Source organism: Mus musculus, chromosome 7, assembly GCF_000001635.26.
Source record: "Mus musculus strain C57BL/6J chromosome 7, GRCm38.p6 C57BL/6J".
NCBI classification, from domain to species: domain Eukaryota; kingdom Metazoa; phylum Chordata; class Mammalia; order Rodentia; family Muridae; genus Mus; species Mus musculus.
Genome location: NC_000073.6, coordinates 9,058,100 through 9,070,751, shown reverse-complemented (window position 1 = coordinate 9,070,751; position 12,652 = coordinate 9,058,100). Strand labels below are relative to the sequence as shown.

At 43.0% G+C, this 12,652-nt stretch overlaps 1 long non-coding RNA gene across 1 annotated transcript; it reads left to right on the top strand.

Annotated features, from left to right (window-relative positions):
* The first annotated feature begins 5,311 nt into the window (after nucleotides 1-5,311).
* On the top strand, nucleotides 5,312-12,260 carry Zfp419. Its single transcript, XR_004691280.1, has 5 exons — nucleotides 5,312-5,574; nucleotides 8,000-8,037; nucleotides 9,183-9,308; nucleotides 10,479-10,565; nucleotides 11,730-12,260. It is a non-coding gene; the product is annotated as a zinc finger protein 419 (long non-coding RNA).
* Nucleotides 12,261-12,652: the final 392 nt, after the last annotated feature.

Sequence of the window (12,652 nt, the reverse complement as noted above, 5' to 3'; positions counted from 1 at the left end):
TCATCATTTTTTGGTTGTTTTTGTTTTGTTTTTGTTATTCCAGATGAATTTGCAATTGCCCTTTCTAACTCTGAAGAATTGAGTTGGAACTTGATGTTTATTGCATTGAACCTGTAAATTGCTATTGACAAGATGGCCATTTTTAGTATATCAATCCTGCCAATTCATGAACATGGAAGATCTCCATCTTCTGAGATCATCTTTGATTTAATCTTCACATACTTGAAGTTCTTATCATGCAGATCTTGAGTTCCTTAAGTAGAGTCACAGAAAGGTATTTTATATTATTTGTGACTATTTTGAAGGGTGTTGTTTGCCTACTTTGTTTCTCAGCCTATTTATCTTTTGTGTAGAAAAGGCCACTGATTTGTTTGAGTTAATTTTAGATCTAGCTACTTCACTGAAATTGTTTATCAGCTTTAGGAGTTCTCCAGTTGAATTTTGGGGGTCACTTATAAATGCAATCATATCTTCTGCAAACAGTGATATTTTGACTTCCTCCTTTCCAAATTGTACCCTTTTAATATCCTTTTAGAGAATCTCTCCTTACAAACAGCTAAATTACATGAGAGTTTCTGTCTTACTTAGGGTTTCCATTCCTCCGAAGAGACATCATGACAAAGGGAAGTCTTATAAATAGGAAACAATTAATCCTGGCTGGCTTATACTTTCAGAGGTTCAGTCCATTATCATTATGGTAGGGAGCATGGCAGCATCCAAGAACTCATAGTGCTATAATAAGATCTGAGTGCTCCACATTTTGATGCAAAGGCAGTAGCAGGATAGTCTCTTTTTCAGGCAGCTAGGAAGAGGGTCTCTTCTGCACTTTAGTGTAGATTGAGCACAGGCTCTCAATGCCACAGTGACACATTTTTGTCAACAAAGCCACACCTATTCTAACAACTACATGACTCCAAATAGTGTCACTCACTGTGGACTAAGCATTCAAACACAAAAGTGTATGGGGTGAAACCTATTCAAACCATTATAGTGTCTTTGCATTTAAAAGAACCTATGGTTAAAAAAAAAGGCTCTGAATAACCAAAGACCACCCAGGACCTCCCTCATATGTGCAGGCTGATATAGCTGTTATATTGTCCTCAATCCTCAGTGAGGCACTGTGTGCTTTCAAACAAGGCAACAAACTCTTCCTTGCTATCCTAAGGAATATGGGGATTAAAAAATATTACCCCTCGTCCAAAAGAAGTATTAATGTGTCAAACTCATTCTTACCTGTCATGAACTTGGTAAGTGAGAGAAAAAGATAAATAAAAAGAAAAGGGCATGACTGCTCTTAGATATGGTGGAGGGAAAGTTTGATTGTAGATATGAGAGAGAGAATAGAAAGAGGCAGACACATCTGGGAGAGAGCAGTGTGAATATAACCCTGAACAGCAGGGTCCCTCCATAGGGGTAGGAGGTCATTCTTCCTCTCTGTAGGCTGAGAAGGCACAAATAGGCTACTCTAACTGCTTGGCTTATCTTTCTTTTTTCCACGGTGATGGCCATGAAGGACTGCCATACCACCAATAGCTAGGTCTCCTAAAAATAGTCACTCCTGAATCCACCAGTCAGAACTACATAGCACAGGAGTTCACACCAGTGGAAGAAGTCCTTTTCTCCAGGTCTTTTTCTTCGCTCCTTTTCTCTCAAACCCTGTTACAGGATATTTGATTACTGTACCAAGAAAACCTACTTGTTCACAAAATATAGAAGGCTTAAATAGATGTCAAGTGCAGTAAGGTGTGTCCTGAAGAGATGAAGTTTAAGTGTGCCTCTAAATGCCTCCATAGATAAAAATGCTAAAGAACAGATATTGGTTTTGGAGGTGTCTTATGTTCTTTGCTTATGACTCAAGCCAAAGTCAGCTGGATGAGCTTGAAGGTGAAAGGGTTTGGCTCTACTGAGTTGGCTTGTAGTCCCCACTAGGAAGGTAACATGGTTCAGCCTGCCAAAGGGTGGAGGCCAGGAGCTAGAGACTTTGCTAGCAATTGGACTTTTGGGAGCTCTCTTGCTCTCTCTTTTGGCCTGGAATCCAAGTAAAAAATAGGGGTTCTCTCTCTGGGCTTGCAGGAACCAAAGAGAAGAAGCTGGTAGGACGTAGGTGAGACAGTATTCTAGAAAAGGGAGCTAAGGTGTCCTCTTGGGTTTGGATTAGCTCAAGAGAACAGTAGACTAGCTGGATAGAGTGATATAGATAGAATGAGATTTTTAAAAAGCCAGCCGTTTAATTATAAAATCAGGCTTTAAAATGGATATTTTGTATACAGTTAAGAAAATAAAGTTACCTTACTGAGCTTGCAGGTGTTTAACTTCAGCTCCCTACTCCTGTGTCTTTATGGGTATAAATATTAAACAAATCCAAAACGATAAATAGTCAAAGCCCAACTAAAACAAACAAACACAATTTGTATTTTACCATTTAATTTTATTTTATATATACGAGTGTCAGCTTGCATATATGCATAAGCATCGAATATATGGAGTATTTATGGAGGACAGAAAAAGGCATCAGATGCCATGGAATAAGAGTGACAAATGCTGTGTGCCACAAGGGGAAACTGAACCTGGGTCCTCTGGAAGAGCAGCAAGTGGAACTGGGTTTGGGTGTGGTGGTGAACACCTTTAATTCCTACATTCTTAAGGCAGAGGCAAAAAGAAAAAAAAGTAAAGAAATGAAATGACTAAGCTGGATGTGGCAGCTTATCTCTTTAACACAAACAACCAAGCTAGGTATGGCAGCTCACCTCTGTACCACAAGCACCTAAGATGGGTGTGGCAACTCACTTCTATACCACTAGCACCATGGAATCTCTCTCTCTCACACACATACACACACACACACACACACACACACACACACACACACACACACAATCCCAATCAAATGTCAAACAACTAAACCCAACCAGGTCTGAATTCAATGCTAACAGGGTCTACAGACAGAGTTCCATGGACAGCCAGGGAGGGCTACATGGAGAGATCCTGCCTCAAACAACAACAAAAACAACACAACTTCAAACAAAAATACAATGACAGTCAGAAGACATAACACTCTAGCACGTTGGTTCTCAACATGTGGATCATGATCTTTTAGGGGATATGTAAGACCATCAGGAAACACAGATATTTACACTAAGATTCATGACAGTAGTGAAACTACAGTTATGAGGTAGAAATGATAATTTATGGCTGGGGATCACCATAACTAGAGGAACTGTGATAAAGGGTCCTAGGATTAGAAAGAGTGAGCACCACTGCTCTTGCACATGGTTGCCTAAAGTGGAAATCCAGCATGAGTGATATGATAAGGTGGAAAGCAGCTACATAAATTTAATCATCTGAATCGACATGGTAGGTGAAAAAAAGTGACTTTTCCAAATTGTACTCTGACTTGCATAAGTGTAGGGACATACACACGCACACCCCTTTTTTAGGTGAGTAAGAACTCATGAATTTATTGTCTTCATTACAAAATCAGCATAGAACTAGATCACTGTGCATTGGTGTTTGCTACATCTCTGTCTGCATCTGTCTCTTTGTCTCTCTCTGTCTCTCAGTCACTCTGGTTGGTTTGTTTTTTGTTTGCTTTTTGAGACAGGGTTTCTCTGTGTAGCTCTGGCTGTCCTGAAACTCACTCTGTAGTCCAGGCTGGCCTTGAACTTTATCATCTGCCTGACATGTGTGCCACTGCCACATGGCTGCAAACAAAATCTTTATAAGAGTAAAATTAATAAATAAATAGGACTGTAAGACTGGATCACTATCAGGGACATCAGCCCTCTGCCTGGGCTTAGGACCCACACACCAGGGTGCTGCAACAACCAGGTAAGCTAAGAATTCTCTGCTACCACATCCAGCATCAACAGGCCAGCAGACAGGGATGTCCAGAGGGGCACATGAATAGGGGCGTTTGTACCCAAGGCTTAGACCAGTTATATTGTGGTGGTGCAGACTTTAGTCCTGTATCAGCTCCAGGGGAAATCCTTTTCTCCTTCTCCCTCTCCCTCTCCCTCTCCCCCTCCCCCTCCCCCTCTCTTCTTTCTTTCTTTCCTTTGAGTCAGAGTTTCTCTGTGTAGCCTTGGCTGCTCTAGATGGTAGATCAAGCTAGCCACAAACTCAGATATCCACTAGGATTATATGTATGCACTAACACCTCCCTCCACACTTCCTGCCTTTCTGCACACAGTGGGTTCTGGTTAACGTAGTTCAGACAGCTTTGCCATGGATACCAGGGCAGTTGCAGAGATGGACAGTGGAGAAGCAGTGTTAAGGAGTTAACAGGACTCCCTGCAGACTAAATACGGTTACATATACTCTAGTGTTCCCTTTCCCGCCCCCCACCCACCCGCCCACGGGAAGCTGCTGCTCGATTCTTTCCTTCTGAAGTGAAGTGCATCCTCAGTGCCACACCAAAGTCATTTTCTGGGCTGAATCCTGTTATGCATCTCCAAATTTCTCTTAGCATGGGGATGGACAATAGAAAAGTTATTCGTGATGACCTCCTGTCTGATGTGTATAACTGAGAAGAGTTTGAATTCTTGAGATCAGTGGTGAAAGGATACTCGATTTCAAATATGTCCTTTTTTATTCCTCTATAGTAATTTCCTAAGTTTTCTTTGTAAGAAGACCTGTCAAGTATCATTCCCACAAAGACCTACAACCTGTTGGGTCTTAAATCCAAGGCAAAAATGTTGAACTAAAGTGTCCATTAACATATCAAACTGGACAGTGGCCTCAGCATCCCTCTGTCCCTGGCTGGCATGCCTCCCCCCACCCCCCAGCCACCACACCGTCCAAACTCCCCAGTCCAGGTGATCCCCTGGGCTTTCCTCCTTCCAGCTCCTCTGACCACTATATAACTCAGCCACTTTTAGCTGTGCTAGTCTCTTGGCTCAGGGGGTCCTTCTTGGTTGGAGGCCCCTCTTTCTCTTTTCAGATCTCCTCTCCTCACATGGCCCAGCTTAGGGTAATGTTCACTCTGTAAGGTTCCCAGAGGTTTTCTGTCTGGTCTGGAACTCACTGTGACAGGCTAGTTTCTAATCCCAAACATCAACGTGCCTCTGCCAGCAGTTCTGTAATTTAGGAGTGTTTCAGCACTTCAGCTTTTGTAGCTCAAGGAAATATTGACACATCTATAATCACAACACTCTCCCTAAGAGATTGAGTGTAAGGCTCCATCTGGGGAGGTGTGTCCACTTCCTGGTGCTTGATCACATCTGAACTACATTGTCCAGAAGACATTGCACCGAGAATAGCCAATGAAAATAGGCGCATTAGTGACAACAAAAGGAAGCTGGGCCGGGACTTTTGGCTTTGCATGCAGGAGGTTCTTTGAAACTTTTCTGGATCTGTCAGTCTGGTTCACAGAAAACTGGTTTTATCAGTATTGGTCATGGCAGGAAAACGGTAGAGTTGAGGTGTTTTTCCTCCGTCACGGAGACAGAGCTGAGGTTTTCGACAGCCCGTGTGATCTAATCCAAGCTTCGAGGAGGGATGGCCACATCCCAGGGCCCAGCTGGCCACTGGAGGCTGATGGTGATTGTGGAGACTGCAGGTGGAGCCCTGCCCCAGGTGAGTGTCTAGTGATCGCCCACCTACCTGAGTTCTGGAGCACTGAGATCTGGGTCAGGAGCCAACAGGGTAGACTCCCATGTCCCCGACTGTAGGGCACCAGTGGACGAAATTATTGTAGTTTTGTTTTTGTTTGTTTTGTTTTGTTTTGGTTTTGGTTTTATTTTTTGTTTTTGGTTTTGGTTTTGGTTTTGGTTTTGTTTCTTTGTTTGTTTGTTTGTTTGTTTTGGGTTTTTTTTGTTTTTTGTTTTTTGTTTTTTGACATCTGTATGCTAGATTGCTAGAACCATACCCTTGACTCAGTGTCTGGTGGACTGTACCTCTCAAGGCTTGTGGGAGGGCATGAGCTCTGACAAAGAGCCCTGGAGTGACCTCTACTGGCATTACATGAGGGAAAGGGCTCAGTGAACCTAAGGACCTGACTTTTGTTTAGAGAGACTCTGGTGGCCAAGAAGGTTTGAACAGGTGAGAGATTCGATCTAGTCATTTTCCTAGCTTGGGGTGGGGGTAATTTGGGTGTAGGCAGAGACCTGTGAATCCTTGGGTAAATCCTGTGCACTCATGTTTGAGTTGGAATGCAAGCTGTAGCAGGGGTGGGGGAGTTGTAGGGTGGGTGATGGTGGTGTTCAGATCTTTGATGGAGTTATTTTATTCTCTCTGTATGCCCCTCTTCCCCACCTCCTTTCCACCTCCACTGTCCCCCAGGGGGCCTGGTGGGTTCCTGCTATCCCTCCCTCCCTCTCCCTTTTCCACACTCCCCTCTTCCTTCACCCCTCTGCCTATTCCTTTGCCCCTCTCCGTCTCCCTCTCCCTCTCCCTCTCCCTCCCCCTCCCCGTCCCCCTCCACCTCCCCCTCTCCCTCTCCCTCTCCCTATTCCTCTCCCTTTCCCTCTCCCCTTATCCCTCCTTCTCCCTCAGACTGGGCCTCTCTATGTAGTCATGGATGTCCAGTCTCTCTATGTATCAGGGTGTCTTCAAACTCAGAGAGATTCTTCTATCTCTAACTCACAAGTGATGAGATTAAAGCACCTTTTGTTATATTTTTACTTTATTCATTTACTTTTGATCTTGGCTCAAACTCACTGTTTACACCACACTGGCCTCAAATTCACAGAGATTTGCCTTCTTGTGAGTTAGGGTCTCCTTTGGGTAAGGGTTGCCAACTGAACACTGGTTCATGGTGGAAGTGCCCTAATTAGAGCCAACCTCTCCTACATTTCCAGTGAGTTTTAAAAACTCAGCCATCAAGACATGCTGCTGTGCTAAGCAGAGCTGTGAGGGAAAATTAAATTAAAAATAAATTTTATTTTTTAAAAAATATTACTAAATTACATTAGTAATAACAATTAATAATATTACTAATTTTTAAGTATTACTGAAAGGTTTTACAACTCTGTAATTGCTTTCAGTATTTGAGTAATGTCTGCCTTGTTATTAGCTATACTCCCTCTCCCCATTGACACTCCCCATGACTCTAGCTGGCCTATATACATCGTGTTGGCCTCAGATGCACAAAAGTCTGCTTGCTTCTGCCTTGCAAATGTTGTGTAAAGGCTAATTAATTCCAAAGTCTTAATTCAATGTGGGTAGACAAAACAACATTTTGAAATCATATGTACCCATTTGTGAAACTTTTGAAAGAAGCATTAGTCATGTGCTCAGGAAGAGCCTGTACCAAATACTTGACACACAGGACTGAATTTGAGACTGTGATTCTCTTTTGTTTGTTTTTTTAAAGATTTATTTATTTTATGTATATGAGTACATGGTTGCTATCTTCAGACACACCAAAAGAGGGTAATCTCTCCAGCCCTATTAGTCTCTTTTTGGAATAGGAAGGTATGTTACTTTTAATGATAACAGTTCCCATAGGCTTAGATATTTCAATGCTCAGTCCCTAGAGTGTGGAACTGTTTGAGAAGAATTGGAAGGATTAGGAGGTAAGGTATTGTTGGAGGAAGGGCGTGGCTGGTAGTGAACTTTGAGGTTTCAGAAGCCCATGCCTAATCCAGTGCAAGTGTGTGTGTGTGTGTGTGTGTGTGTGTGTGTGTGTGTGTGTGGCTACTGCCTGTAGATCAGAATGTAAAGTCTTCAGGTATTGCCATGGTCCCACACCTCTCTTCTCCCCACCAAGCTAATCCTAGATGAACACTCTGAAACTGTTAGCCAGCACCCAGTTAAATGCTTTTTTTTAATTGTAAGAATTGCCTTGGCCATGGTGTCTCTTCATGGCAATAAAACAGTAAATTTTATCTTCAGGTAACAAACAGAAGAGATTGATTCTTTGTCCAAGGTCACCCAGTCAGAGACACCATTAAGGGATGGAGCGCAGTGGGTACCTGACTGCATGTAAGAGAGAGGACTTGGGTGAACCTTTGGGATACCAACACTCTTGCTTATTACTCACAACCTTGTTTTTCTACAGGTTTCCCAGTATCAGTGAAACCTGCCAACCAGGAAGAAGTAAGTGGAGGGTGCCCAGGAATCACACTCCTGACTTAACACATAAGGGCCTCTGGGACTGTGGTGTCCTGGGACTCTGTGCTGGAATTGTCTCTGTCCTTCCATTGGATTTCCCTGGCACATGCTCAGAATGAAAGGTCCCCACATCCACAGCAGGGATTACATGGACAGGTTTCCCTTTATGGTAACCATTGGCTGAAGATTCAAAGGTCTTAAAGCTCCAATGATGACATTAGACCAGGCCTGGAAGTGAGATGGGTTGGCGATGATTAGAAATGCTCAGGCATGCATGAGATCAGCTGGCTTTAGTCGAAGGTAGGAATTGTAGTAGCACAACAGTTGAGGGCTAAGTCTGCATACTGAGAGTGAATGGAAGCTCAGTGTGAAGACTGAAGTGTGTCCTGAGATCTTGTACACATGGCTTCCTGGCCTTTGTGCCAGGGACAGAGTGGACAACAGTGCCCCAAATGTAGTCTGTGTGAAACAGAAGATTGGGAGGAATCCATGTTAGTGTCTGGTTGGAAGGAGTCCATGTGAATTCTCAGATTGAAAGGAGGGACATTCTTCTCGCTTGGATTGACTCCAGCTGTGATGGTTTCAATGAACTCACCCTCCAGAAAGTCATAGACTTGCATACTTGTTCCTTATTGGTGGAACACTTTAGAGATAATAATGATGTATAGCCTTGTTGGAGGAGGTGTGTCCCTGGGGGTGGGCTTGTATGTCTCAAAAGCTCTTTCCATTCCCAGTTAACTCTCTCTCCCTGGTACTGTACTATGGATCAGGATGTAAGCTCTCAGCAACTGTTCCAGTGCTGTGTGTGCCTGTATCCATCCTCCCTGACATGGAGGTTACAGATTGACCCTCTGAGGTGTAAGCCCCAATAAACTCCTTGTTATCATAAGTTGCCTTGGTCATGGTGTCTCTTCACAGTAATAGAAAAGTAATTAAGCCACTATGTCAACTTAACTCATGTTGCTGAGTGATGAGCACAGTAGTCGGAGGGAACATGAAACTGGCTATCAATAGAATAGGTTCACAGCCTGGTATACTCTGAGGTAGAAAGCTAAGTGGGAATGACTTAAGGGTACCAGGAATCCCTGACAAGGAGGATTCATATAAATTCAACTTTCTCCATTATTCAGGACTGTTTATCCTTTGAGGATGTGGCTCTGTACTTCTACTGGGAGGAATGGACACTGCTTGATGACTCTCAAAGGATCCTGCACCAGACGTTGATGTCAGAAATATGAACACTCATGTATTTACTTGTAAGACCCTGCCCTGCCATCATTTCAGAGCATGTCTAGGCTTTCCTTTGTTTTTTGGTTTTTGGTGTTTTGTTTTGTTTTGTTTTGTTTTGTTTTGTTTTGTTTGGAGGGGGGGATTGTATTTTTTGTTTTTGTTTGTTTGTTTGTTTGTTTTTTAGAGAGAGCTGTATCTTTCTCAAAGCTGGCCTGTGTATACTAAGTCTTTCCCCCACAGTCTTAGAGTATAAAATACAGGTTAGGAACCAAGTCAAGTTTCACAACAGCTCTGTTTCTCTCAATTGCAGCAAAGGCACACAGGAATCAATTTGGGGTTAGGAATTTTTTGGGTGTAGTTTGAGACATCAGTTTATCTTTAGAATGCTAGCTGTGCTGGATGTGCTATGTAGACCTGGCTGTCCTCTGACTTGCCAAGATCTTCTTCCTCTGTCTTTTTTTTAAATTAGGTATTTTCCTTGTTTACATTTCCAATGCTATCCCAAAAGTCCCCCATACCCCCCCACCAATCCCCTACCCACCTACTCCCCCTTTTTGGCCCTGGCGTTCCCCTGTACTGGTGTGGACACCTTGCCCCTTCCTAGAAATGGAAACAAAACACCCATGAAAGGGGTTACAGAGAAAAAATTTGGAGCAGTGATGAAAGGATGGACCATCTAGTGATTGCCATATGCAGGGATCCATCCCATAATCAGCTTTCAAACGCTGACACCATTGCATACACTAGCCAGATTTTGCTGTAAGGACCCAGATATAGCTGTCTCTTGTGATAATATGCCGGGGCCTAGCAACACAGAAGTGGATGCTCACAGTCAGCTCTGTCTTTTGAGAGTTGCAATTAATGGACTTCACAAACACGTCTGGCCTGGGGTCAGGAGTCTTAACACTGACGGATTCCCTGTGACCAGATGACACTCTTAATATTTGGGATCTTTGTGACTCAAGTACTTCTGGTGACATGCCTTATGTTTGAATGTAACAGGAATTTGGCACTGGTAAGTTCATTTTATTTTATTTTATTTTATTTTATTTTATTTTATTTTATTTTATTTTATTTTATTTTATTTTATTTTTGCAAGACAGCTTTAACAGAATTGCTCTCCCTAGGCTGTATTCTTGTCCAATGTATGGGTTGCATCACTTAGTACAGAACTCTCATTTTTCTATGTCCTTTAGGACTTATGCCTTCTGGGATCCATGGGATTACTCAGCTGGAGTCTTGGGGAGAGCCCTCTGTGCCTGCGTTGAGATTCCTGACTCCAGGTATGTTATAGGTACATAGCGTGTGGTGGTTTTTGATGTTTGGAGGTATTAATTCTGAACCAGAACTGTCCCTTTGGTGTCAGTCTTGAATGTTTTGCCTGTTGCCTTGCAACCCTGAGATACACAGCTGTTCCTGTATTGTGATGGTGTGCGCTGTAAATGTAACTCCTATTTGCCTGATGTAATTGTCATCTCAGAGGCAGTGAGCTTCCAACTGGTAAGCAAGGCCTAGTCTTGGAAGCTTCTAGCCTATGTGCAATCTAATCAAGGCCTAGAGTGGTTTCAACCATGGAGACTTACTGTTGAATAAGCTCACCTCTTCTACCTTATTTCTGAACACTGGCAGGATGGTCAACTGAGCTATTTCGGCTCAAACTCCTTTGATTCAAACTGGCTTCTTTTACAGTGTGACTGAATTGCTCTGTTTGATCTCAAAGTAACTCTAGCTATCTCTTCTACTCATCTGGCTTCTCATTCTCTGGTTCATTCTGTCTTCACCTGTATCTAGCTTTTTCTCTCTACAACCTGCCTGTCCTATTGTTCAGATCAAAACTTCATCTGAACACTATTTCTGCTCTGACTTAGACTCATTTTCCTGTCTTATCGCTGACTCCTTTAGTCAAATATTTCTCTGATTCATCACTTTGCCTGTTTCGCAATTAGATGTCACTTTCCAACATGGCTGCTTGTTCTACCAACTAACTCTAGTCGGTAGAACAATGTTTTGGATTAAACGTGTGTACTATAGGAATGCCAGTATTCCAACCAGAGCAGCATGTTGGATTATAATTCATCTACCATGCACTATACCTTGGTAGTACTTAAATTTAGGTTCTTTAGGTACCATGCCACACAGCTCTACACAGCCTTCTGCACTGTGTCTTGAATCCCCAGCAGTTGAAGCATACAGAAAGCTATTGGTGAGGAAAGAGTTTGTTACTGTACCTAGCACTCCTCCCTGTCACTTATTCCATGCTTGTGTTCTTGTTGCTCCTAAGGTCCATAGAACATAAGATATTGACAAATTCAGCATGGTATTGGACCCTAGCCCCTTTGTTCTGTGAGAAACCTCAGATCACCATTATTAATAGATGCTGTCTCTCTGTCTGTCTGTCTGTCACTTGATAGTCTACATGCCACTAATCAGGATTTCTCTGTGTCCAGGTTGTTGGATCAAAGCGGAGAGTGAAATATCACCCTTTGAGCAGAGTCTGTCTTCAGAAGGTGCCAGGCCATCCACCCTACAACAGCACATGCTGTGCTGTGCTCAGACACCCTTGCTAAGCATGGACAATGTGATGATCCTCCAGACCTCCTATGGTCTTCTAAGGCATCAAGTGACTTACACTATTGGGGATACCCCCATGAACACTGAGAGTAGAGAGGCCATTCAGAGAGAGAAGAAGAACTGCATACGCAGCAACAGTGGCACATTTTACTAGCACATCCCACCTCAATCAACACCGGATGATACACACTGGAGAAAAGCCTTTTAAGTGCAGGGAGTTTGGCAAGTCCTTCAGCCAAAAAGTCTTTCTCGTGAAGCATTTCAGAATTCACATCGGAGAGAAGCCTTTCAGTTTCAGTGAGTGTTGCAGAACCTTCAAGCACAACTGCTTCTTTGTTGCTCATCAGCGAGTTCACACAGGAGAGACACCTTTATATGCAATAAATGTGGCAAGTCATACATGAACAGATCCAGCCTTTTATATCATTATTGGGTTCATACTGAAGAAAAGCCATAGAAGTATACTATAGTAGTTTGAATAGGTTTGGCCCCATAGATCATGTGTTTGAATGCTTGGCCCATAGGGAGTGACACTATTAGATGATGTGGCCTTCTTTTTTTTTTTTTTTCCATTTTTTATTAGGTATTTAGCTCACTTACATTTCCAATGCTATACCAAAAGTCCCCCATATCCACCCACCCACACTCCCCTGCCCACCCACTCCCCCTTTTTGGCCCTGGTGTTCCCCTGTACTGGGGCATATAAAGTTTGCAAGTCCAATGGGCCTCTCTTTCCAGTGATGGCCGACTAGGCCATCTTTTGATACATATGCAGCTAGAGTCAAGAGCTCCGGGGTAC